This window comes from Musa acuminata, chromosome BXJ1-2 (genome assembly GCF_036884655.1).
Source record: "Musa acuminata AAA Group cultivar baxijiao chromosome BXJ1-2, Cavendish_Baxijiao_AAA, whole genome shotgun sequence".
Taxonomy (NCBI): domain Eukaryota; kingdom Viridiplantae; phylum Streptophyta; class Magnoliopsida; order Zingiberales; family Musaceae; genus Musa; species Musa acuminata.
This window is the reverse complement of record NC_088328.1, coordinates 8,514,538-8,525,162: the sequence shown is the minus strand read 5'-3', so window position 1 is coordinate 8,525,162 and position 10,625 is coordinate 8,514,538. Positions and strand designations below refer to the sequence as shown.

Below are 10,625 nucleotides of genomic sequence, written 5' to 3'. Positions count from 1 at the left end.
TTTCGGAAGCTCGCCGGAAGGTTCGTTGGAAGTTCGCGGAGCTCGCCGAGAAAGATCGGAGCTTGCCGAAGAAGCTTGTTGGAACTCGCTAAGAACAAATCGTGAAGTCTAGGAGCTTGCCGGGAGTCCGCAGAATGGTTTCCGAGAGTTCATCGGAAGACCGCCGGAAGTTTGCCGGAAGCTCGCCAGAAGAAGTCTTGACCTGCGGACTTTGTAATAGCTTAGAAAATGTCTTTAAAATCATAGTTAGCACGTTAATTAGGGTTAGGATTAGGTGTTAATCCTATAACCCAAGTAGGGGTCAATTAGGCCCAAGTTCGGACTGGTTTGGGCCAAGTTTGGAGCCAAACCAAGTGAGCTGAAATAGTGAAAGAGGTGGCACCGCCCCAGCCAGGAGGTGGCACCGCCTAGGCTAAGCCTCCCAGCGAGACTGGGCGGTGCAACCTCCCCAGCCAGGAGGTGGCACCGCCTGAGCTCAGTCTTCGAGCTCTGGCAGAGAGGTGCAACCGCCTCTGTCAAGAGGTGGCACCGCCTGGGCTCAGTCTTCGAGCTCTGCCAGGCGGTGCAACCTCTCCAGTCAGGAGGTGCAACCGCCTAATCCCGGAATTCCGGGATTTGATCGTTTTGAGCTCCAAATTTGAATTGGGTTGGGGCCTATAAATAGCCCACCCATTCAGCACTGAAAGAACAGAACACACACTCGAAATCTTGCTACCTTTCTGTGTTTCTTAGAGCTCAAAACTGCTAGTTCTCCTCTTTCTATTCTTCAAGTTTGAGTTGTAAAGAGAGGAGAGAAAACTTCTGTAAGGGTTGTCTCCTAAGCCCGTCAAAAGGAGTGAATCTGTAAGAGGGTAGTTGGCCTTCGCCTATTGAAGGAAGGCCTCTAGTTGACGTCGGTAACCTCATCGGTGGAGGAAGCCAAAAGTGGAGTAGGTCAAGACTGACCGAACCACTCTAAATCTCTGGTTTGCGTTTATTTTGAGCACTTTATCATTACTGCAAACCTCCTACATAGCTACTGCTCTCTGCGCTTTTACGAACGAGTTCTGTGCAGTTTACGTTCACGTCTTAATTCCATTTACAAACTGCAAACTGCTCTCTGTGCTTTTACGAACGAATTCTGTGCAGTTTACGTTTACGTCTTGATTCCATCTACAAACTGCAAACTGTCTCTTTGCGCTTTTACGAATGAGTTCTGTGCAGTTTACGTTTACGTCTTGATTTCACTTACAACTGCAAACTATCTTCTACGCTTTTTTTTACGGACAAGGTTCTGTGCAGTTTACGTTCACGTCTTGATTTCATTTACAACTGCAAACTGTCTTCTGCGATTTTACGAACAAGGTTCTGTGCAGTTTACGTTTACGTCTTGATTTCATTTAGAACTGCAAACTGTCATCTGCGTTTAGACGCAAACTGCGTTTAGACGCAAACTGCGTTTAGACGTAAACTGCGCTTAGACGCAAACTGCGTTTAGACGCAAACTGCGTTTAGACATAAACTGCATTTAGACGTAAACTGCGCTTAGACGTAAACTGTGTTTAGACGCAAACTGCGCTTAGACGCAAACTGCGTTTAGACGTAAATCTGCGTTTAGACGTAAATCTACGTTTAGACGTAAATATGCGTTTAGACGTAAACTACGTTTAAACGTAAAACTGCGTTTTAGACGTAAACTGGGTTTGGACGTAAATCTGCGTTTAGACGTAAATCTGCGTTTAGACGTAAATCTGCGTTTAGACGCAAACTGCATTTAAACGTAAATTGTGTTTAGACGTAAACTACGTTTAGACGTAAACTGCACTTAGTCATAAGTTATCTTTGAGTCGGCTTTTGCTTCAAAACTGATTTTTATCGAACGAACGCAGCTTTTGTTTTTAATCGCTAAAAGATATCCGCTGCACTAATTCACCCCCCCCCTCTTAGTGCTCTCGATCCTAACACATTTCTTATCATGTTGCATAGAATTTGTCATGGTTCCTTTAGGAACCCAGATTAGTTTGTTTGGACTTATTTTCTTGAATGGACAACAATGTGTCTTGTGTCCAGATTTGCAACAAAAGTTGCACTTGGTTTGGTGTTGAACATGTAAGATGGAGCCTTTTATGAAGGTGGTTGGATTTTGGTGAGGACTTCTCACAAATCCAATTCCGCTCCTTTTTGGAATGTGACCCTTGTTTGCAAGGATCATGTTTAATGACTTGCTACCAACCTCGAATTTCTTCAAGGTGTCCTTGAGTAGCAGGTTTTCTTTTTGCAAAGTTTCTAAATCATGACATTTGTTACATGAATTTAAACTATCATGATGTTCGACTTTTAACTTATCAAACTCACAAGTAAGACTATCATGCATCTTTTTCAGCAATTTATATTTTCTACTTATACTCTTGCATTCGTCAAATAAGTCATTGAAAGCATTTAATAATTCATCGAAAGATAAATCAGCATCTATTGAATTTGTTACCTCATCTTCGATGGCCATTAAGGCGTAATGAGCAACTTGCTCGGTGTTGGACTCCTCTTCCTCAGATGCGCTCGAATCATCCCATGTTGCTTGGAGCGCCTTCTTCTTTGTTGTTCTTTTCTTGACTTGGGGACAATCACTCTTGTAGTGTCTCGGCTTTTTGCATTCATAGCAGATTACTTGGTCCTTTTTGGGTTCAAGTTTATTTTTTGCATCATTCTTAAACTTGTTTCTTTTAAAGAACTTTTTAAACTTTCTTGTTAGAAGTGCCAAGTCATCATCACAGTCCTCATCACTTGAGTTTTCTCTCAAGTGGCATTCTGAAGTTTTGAGTGCCATATCCTTCCTGTTCTTTGGAAGGATGTCTTCTTGCTCTTCATGAGCTTTACAAGTCATTTCGTAGGTCATTAATGACCCGATTAGTTCTTCAAGAGGGAAATTTCGCAGATCTTTTGCCTCTTGAATAGCGGTGACTTTAGGATCCCAACTCTTAGGAAGGGATCTTAGTATCTTATTAACAAGCTCAAAATCCGAAAAGCTCTTTCCGAGTCCTTTTAGACCGTTGACGACATCCGTGAAACGGGTAAACATGTCGCCAATGGTTTCACTCGGTTTCATCCGAAAAAGTTCGAAAGAATGTAACAGCAAATTGATTTTTGACTCTTTTACTCTACTTGTGCCCTCATGGGTCACTTCGAGCGTGTGCCAAATATCAAACGCAGTTTCACAAGTTGAAACATGGTTAAACTCGTTTTTATCAAGTGCACAAAATAAGGCATTCATAGCCTTTGCATTAAGAGCGAAAGCCTTCTTCTCCAAATCATTCCAATCGATCATTGGAAGAGAAGACTTTGAAAAACCATTCTCGACAAGATTCCAAAGATCAATGTCCATAGAAATAAGAAAGATTCTCATTCGGGTCTTCCAATAGGTGTAGTCCGTCCCATTAAACATGGGTGGACGTGTAATGGAATGGCCCTCTTGGTTTCCGGCGTAAGCCATCTCTCTTGGGTTTTAATCCTTTTGAGAGTTAACCGGGCTCTGATACCAATTGTTAGGATCGAGAGCACTAAGAGGGGGGGGGGGTGAATTAGTGCAGCGGATATTTTTCAGCGATTAAAAAACGAAAGCTGCGTTCGTTCGATAAAGACTATTTTGATGCAAAAGCCGATTCTAAGATTACTTATGATTAAGTGCAGTTTACATTTAAACACAGTTAGCGTCTAAACGCAGTTTGCGTCTAAATGCAGATTGCGTCTAAACTCAGATTGCGTCTTGTAACACCCCTCATTTCCGAATGTTCGTATGAATTTTTGGTGATAATGTAAGCATCTATTTTAATTAACAAAAGAAATAGAGTATGAATTAGAGGTAACCTATTTGTAAGATTTGGGAGATCTGTTCAAAAAAAAAAAAAAAAAAAGAAGAAAGAATCTGAGGACCTATATGTAAACCCTAAGGACCTAATCGTGAATATGATAAAAACAAGGACTAAACTGCAAAATGCACCAAATGACAAATTCCACCGCTTAAGCCTCTCTGCCTTCGTTGTTAAGGAAGCAGAGGAGGCAGCTCGTGGGTGATCAGGGAAAGAAAAGAAGAAGATGAAGAAGAAGAAGAAGAAGGAGAAGAGAAAGAAAATTTGGGGCTTTTAGGGTTTTTGATTTAATCTTGTTACTTCGGGTCAAAATTTGCAAAGGCAAGTGTTCTAGCCCCATCCTACATAAGTATTTGACTCTGTTTTTATGTTGATTCAAAATAAATTGGAAGATTTTTATTTAGAAACTGATATGTTTCTCTTTGGACATAGAACTATGGATTCTGAAAGTTTTCGGTAAACTGACCCCTAAGCACTGTTTCGGCCCTAAGTTTTAGTACAGAATGAGAATTCAGGCAGGAACTATTTTTGTTTGAAATTAGACTCGTATGTCTTTCTTTTGACACCGATTTTGTAGATTTTGGACACCGAATACTTACCAAAAAATTTGTTTCAAAAGAGCCTATAGACGCTGTAAAACAGAGTTCAAGATTTCTGACCTTTCGATACTAAAACGCCTATAACTCCCTGTTGAAAATTCTGATTTGTACCAAACTGATTTTATTTGAAACTAGACTTGAAATTCTCTCTTTTGACATATATTTTGAAAATTTTGGAGTTCAATTTCTCACCCTATCGTCTGTTGAATCCGATCCTATAAAGTCTGCAAACCAGTGATTGTGATTTTGACCTTATGTTACCAAATCAGAGGTAACTCTGTGTTGGGAGCCCTGTTTCATATAAAATCTGTTCCATCCGAATATAGACTGATATATGGTTCAACCATAGCCTTCTTATGGGTATTGGAGCATATTTGTTATTCTGAAATATTTGTTTGATGTGCCACTGGAATTCTGTCCGAAATCGAGCTTTGGTCGATTTCGCGTATTCTGTTCCATTTCCTTTGGATACTTGAATTCGCATAACCTTCTTATTGGAATTGAGCTGGTTATGATTGCTTGGAATCCCTGTACACTCTTGCTTTCAATTCTTTCCCTGAAATGAATACTTTTGTGAGAGATTTGTTCCTTGCATCACATTGTTTTTGAAAAGGCACATGTACGTTTGGTTGTTCCGCGTGTGCTTCCGTTATATGCTGCATTTTGTTGAAACTGCCTTCTTGTACTCTGGTGTGTGGGATTGTCTGGACCTTTGCCAGAAATGGTAAAGGGAATGCGCTGATTTGCCCGCTATGTGGGGTCCCGCTATGTGGGATATTCTGGTATGCGCTTATTTGCCCGCTATGTGGGGTCCCGCTATGTGGGATATTGCTTAGAGCCTGCGATGCTCTGCCGGCCCCCTTTGACTTCACCTAGACGTGGGTGGATGGAGCTCCCAGACGTGGGAGACTTTTGTCAGGTGGTCATTCAGAAATGGATGAATCACATTCTGACTGAGATCCCACTACACCCTCTATATGTTTGATATGACATCCAGAGTCTTGGTGAGTTATTTCTGTTCCTGCTCTGGATAAGTATGATATGATTGCAACGTCAAGGACGACGTTTGAGCTTTTGTACGACATATGAGTTTGATATGCTCTGAAATGCTTCCTTCACTGTTGAGTTTGCTTCGTAATGTTCCATATGTCGTTGATGTGTTTTGGAACATTTTATATGCCATTGATAAGCTCCGATATGTTTCCTTTGTTTCTGATATGCTCCAATTACTCTATGCCCCATCTGTCAGGAACCAAATATGTATGATTAAAAGGACAATTGTGATTCTGCTCCTAATGATATTATGTCTACGAAATCGTATATTCTGCTTTGTGTTTTGAAACTGTATCTCTTTGGAAATTGTACTATTTTGATATGGATATGTTAGTCACTTGCTGAGCTCTTTATGCTCACCCCATTTGTTGATAAATTTTTCAGGATAGCGTATCTCTTGCTTAAATGTTAAGAATGGGCTGAGGCAGTGGAAAGTTTAGAAGACGTTGGGCAGAACTTTTGTTAGCATATATGTAGTTGTGTATAAGCTACCTTGCATCTAATGAAATGTGACTATGAATCTAAACCTGTGGATTTTGTGTAAGTTAAAGGATCCCTCATGTATAGGGTTTTGGAATGTTAAATTAAATTTGTGTAATGATATGAACTTATGGTAAATCGATGATTGTGGTGACTGCATAGATTTCCCCACTTGTGGATTTATATTGTGGTTTTTATTTTGATGAGTCGAGTTCAGATTGTATGAATTATCGAGTGATGTGTGCTATGTTTATGAATTGCACAGGGTTATGAATTGGTAGATTATAGAAGTGAAATTTTTGATCTTAATGTTTTCTTAGTGACCTCAAATGTGTGTTTGGATCCTGGGTTAGTTATGATGAAAAATTTTTAATATCATGGATATTTTTTTTAGGGGCGTGACAGAGGTGGTATCAGAGCATTGTTTGAGGATCACTGAAATATTTGATATGTTGACGTGCAAAATATATTAAGGTCTAGTGAACTATAGTGATTGGTGGAAATGTTCTTTGATGTATTTTAGGAATCTGGGATGATGAGGACATTTGGTCCGCCTATTTCATTTGTTTCTGATTAATTAAGGGGAATGAAAGGATTGATCGGGGATATTGAATCAGAGTGGCGCAGCGGAAGCATGATGAACCTAATTTCATTGGTGGTAGAAAAATGGATGATGCGAATAGAAAAGATATTTGATGTACTAAATTGTTCTGATGATCAAAAGATTTCTTTTGCTACCTTATATTGGAAGTAGAGGCTGATTATTATTGGCAACAATGAAAATAATTTTTGGAGATATGTGGCAAGAATGATAAGGATAAGTTTAGCAATAAAAATATGATTGGAAATGAATCAGAAAGTAATAACAAGAGGGTCAAGACATTTGGATTTGAAATGTGAAGTCACCACAAAAGACTCAATCACGTGTGAATTATAAGTTAAATTATGAAACAAATTTGTGTTTCGGGTGATTGGAGTCTATTTTGCTTGTAGAAAGTTGGATCATAAAATAAAAGACTGCCCTTTGAAAAATAAGAAAGAGTCACTGCCTCATAAATCATCAGCCCATGTCAGAGTGTATGCTATCACTGAATATGATTCTGAAACTTATGAATCAGTGGTCAAGGAATTCCCTGATGTATTTCCTGATGACTTGCCTGGTTTACCTCTAGATAGAGAGGGTGAATTTGCTATTGATCTAGTCCCCAGTACAACCCCAATATCTAAGCCTCCCTACAGAATGGCACCACTTGAGTTAGAAGAATTAAAGAAGCAAATACAAGAATTATTAGATAAGGGTTTCATACGACCCAGTGTATCCCCATGGGGTGCTCCGGTACTATTAGTGAAGAAGAAGGATGGAACATTGAGGCTTTGTATTGATTATAGACAGTTGAATCAGGTGACCATCAAAAACAAGTATCCCATACCTAGAATTGATGATTTGTTTGATCAACTGCAGGGTGCACAAGTATTCTCTAAGATTGACCTGAGGTCAGGTTACTATCAGTTGAAGATCAAGGAGGAGGATATTTCAAAAACAGCTTTCAGAACTCGATATGGTCATTATGAATTCTTGGTGATGCCATTTGGTTTGACTAATGCCCCTGCAGCTTTTATGGAACTAATGAATAGGATATTTCAACCGCTCTTGGATATCTGTGTAATTGTATTTATTGATGACATATTGGTGTATTCAAAGAGTAATCAGGAGCATGAGGAACACTTGAGAGATGTGTTGTCCATACTAAGAGAAAAGAAGTTGTATGCGAAGTTCAGCAAATGTGAATTTTGGTTGAATGAAGTTGCTTTCTTAGGCCATGTGATTTCAGGGAAGGGCATATCTGTTGATCCAAGGAAAATAGAAGCTGTAGTTGAATGGGAAGTACCAACAAATGTAACAGAGGTTAGAAGTTTCTTGGGCATGGCAGGTTATTACAGGAGATTTGTGGAGGGATTTTCTCGAATTGCTCAACCTCTCACCAAACTCACTAAGAAGAATATGAAATTTGTATGGGGTGATGATTGTGAGCAAAGCTTTCAAGAGTTAAAAAGAAGATTGACTAGTGCCCCTATTCTCACTATTCCAAGTGGTAGTGAGGGATTTGTAGTTTATACTGATGCTTCAAGAAAGGGCCTAGGATGTGTTTTGATGCAGGAAGGGAGAGTAATTGCTTATGCTTCTAGGCAACTTAAAGGTTATGAATTGAATTATCCAACTCATGATTTGGAATTGGCAGCAATTATTTTTGCTCTAAAGATTTGGAGACATTATTTGTATGGTCGACAGTTTGAAATTTTCACTGATCACAAGAGTTTAAAATATATTTTCACCCAGAAGGAGTTGAACATGAGGCAGCGAAGATGGATAGAACTTCTGAAGGATTATGATTGTGCCATCCGTTATCACCCAGGCAAGGCCAATGTTGTAGCTGATGCACTTAGTAGGAAATCTACAAGTTTTATGGCTAGTCTGGTCGTGAAGCAATGGAAGCTAATAGAAGAAAATTTTGATTTGAAAGCTTTGAGGAAAGAGCAAGACTCGATGATTCTGATGGCCTCCATTCAAGTGCAGTCTGATCTTATGCAACAAATTAAGGAAGGACAATTACGAGATCCACATTTAATCTACTTGAGGGGTGAAGTAGAAAAGGGATTGAAGCCACAATTTCAAATTTCAAAGGATGGCCTATTGAGATTTGGGGAGAGAGTATGTGTACCAAATAAACTAGTTATCAAGAATCAAATCCTAACTGAAAGTCATACTTCAAAGTACACCCTACACCCTGGGAGCACTAAGATGTATAGAGATCTTCGAAGTCATTATTGGTGGAAAGGCATGAAAAAAGAAATTGCAATGTATGTTTCTAAATGTTTGACTTGTCAGCAAATCAAAGTAGAACACCAAAGACCTGGAGGGTTGTTGCAACCTTTAGTTATTCCTGAATGGAAATGGGAATGTATTACTATGGATTTTGTTTCAGGACTACCCAGAACCTCGAGGAAGCATGATGCTATTTGGGTTATCATTGATAGGTTAACAAAATCTGCGCATTTCCTACCGATTAATATGACTTATTCACTTGATAGACTTGCAGATTTATATGTTAATGAAGTAGTAAGACTTCATGGTATTCCAAAGGAGATTATCTCTGATAGAGACTCCAGATTTCTCTCTAGATTCTGGAGAAAATTGCAGGAGTCGATGGGCACTAAAGTCAAGTTTAGTACTGCATATCATCCTCAGACTGATGGTCAGTCAGAAAGAACAATTCAAACACTTGAGGATTTGCTTAGAGCCTATGTTATGGATTGGAAAGGTGAATGGGATAAGGATATTTCACTTGTTGAGTTCACGTATAATAATAGTTATCATTCAAGTATTCAGATGGCTCCTTATGAAGCTCTATATGGGCGAAAGTGCATAACACCTATATGTTGGGAGGAAGTTGGAGACAGAAAGCTATTAGCACCGGACAAGGTACAAGAAACTACCGAGAAAATTCAAGTAATAAGGAAAAGGTTAAAAACTGCTCAGAGTCGTCAAAAGAGTTATGCTGACAATAGAAGACGAGATATTGAGTTTGAAATCGGAGATTTTGTATTCTTAAAAGTCTCCCCTTCCAAAGGCATTATGAGGTTTGGGAAGAAAGGAAAATTAAGCCCAAGATTTATTGGACCTTTTGAGGTTCTTGAGAGGGTTGGTTCTGTCGCTTACAGGATTGCCTTGCCACCAGCATTGAGCCATGTCCATGATATATTTCATGTCTCGATGATTAGAAAGTATATGTATGACCCTTCTCACATCATTAAGTATGAGCTGGTGGAATTCGATAAAGATTTATCCTATGTGGAAGAGCCTATTCAGATTATTGATAAGAAAGAAAAAGTCCTAAGGAATCGGGTCATCCCACTGGTTCAAGTAAATTGGAGACATCATTCTGGAGAAGAGACAACTTGGGAGCTAGAAGAGGAAATGAAAAAGGTGTATCCTCGTCTTTTCATCGAATAGAGGTACGATGAATTTAGAGGACTAAATTTTTCTTTTAAGGGGGGGAGAGTGTAACACCCCTCATTTCCGAATGTTCGTATGAATTTTTGGTGATAATGTAAGCATCTATTTTAATTGACAAAAGAAATAGAGTATGAATTAGAGGTAACCTATTTGTAAGATTTGGGAGATCTGTTCAAAAAAAAAAAAAAAAAAAGAAGAAAGAATCTGAGGACCTATATGTAAACCCTAAGGACCTAATCGTGAATATGATAAAAACAAGGACTAAACTGCAAAATGCACCAAATGACAAATTCCACCGCTTAAGCCTCTCTGCCTTCGTTGTTAAGGAAGCAGAGGAGGCAGCTCGTGGGTGATCAGGGAAAGAAAAGAAGAAGAAGAAGAAGAAGAAGAAGAAGGAGAAGAGAAAGAAAATTTGGGGCTTTTAGGGTTTTTGCTTTAATCTTGTTACTTCGGGTCAAAATTTGCAAAGGCAAGTGTTCTAGCCCCATCCTACATAAGTATTTGACTCTGTTTTTATGTTGATTCAAAATAAATTGGAAGATTTTTATTTAGAAACTGATATGTTTCTCTTTGGACATAGAACTATGGATTCTGAAAGTTTTCGGTAAACTGACCCCTAAGCACTGTTTCGGCCCT

General features: G+C 39.1%; 1 long non-coding RNA gene across 1 annotated transcript; it reads left to right on the top strand.

Annotated features, from left to right (window-relative positions):
* Nucleotides 1-3,567: 3,567 nt before the first annotated feature.
* LOC135612217 (uncharacterized) lies at nucleotides 3,568-6,135 on the top strand. The gene is made up of 2 exons (XR_010486838.1): nucleotides 3,568-4,163; nucleotides 5,879-6,135. It is a non-coding gene; the product is annotated as an uncharacterized LOC135612217 (long non-coding RNA).
* The last annotated feature ends 4,490 nt before the right edge of the window (nucleotides 6,136-10,625 follow it).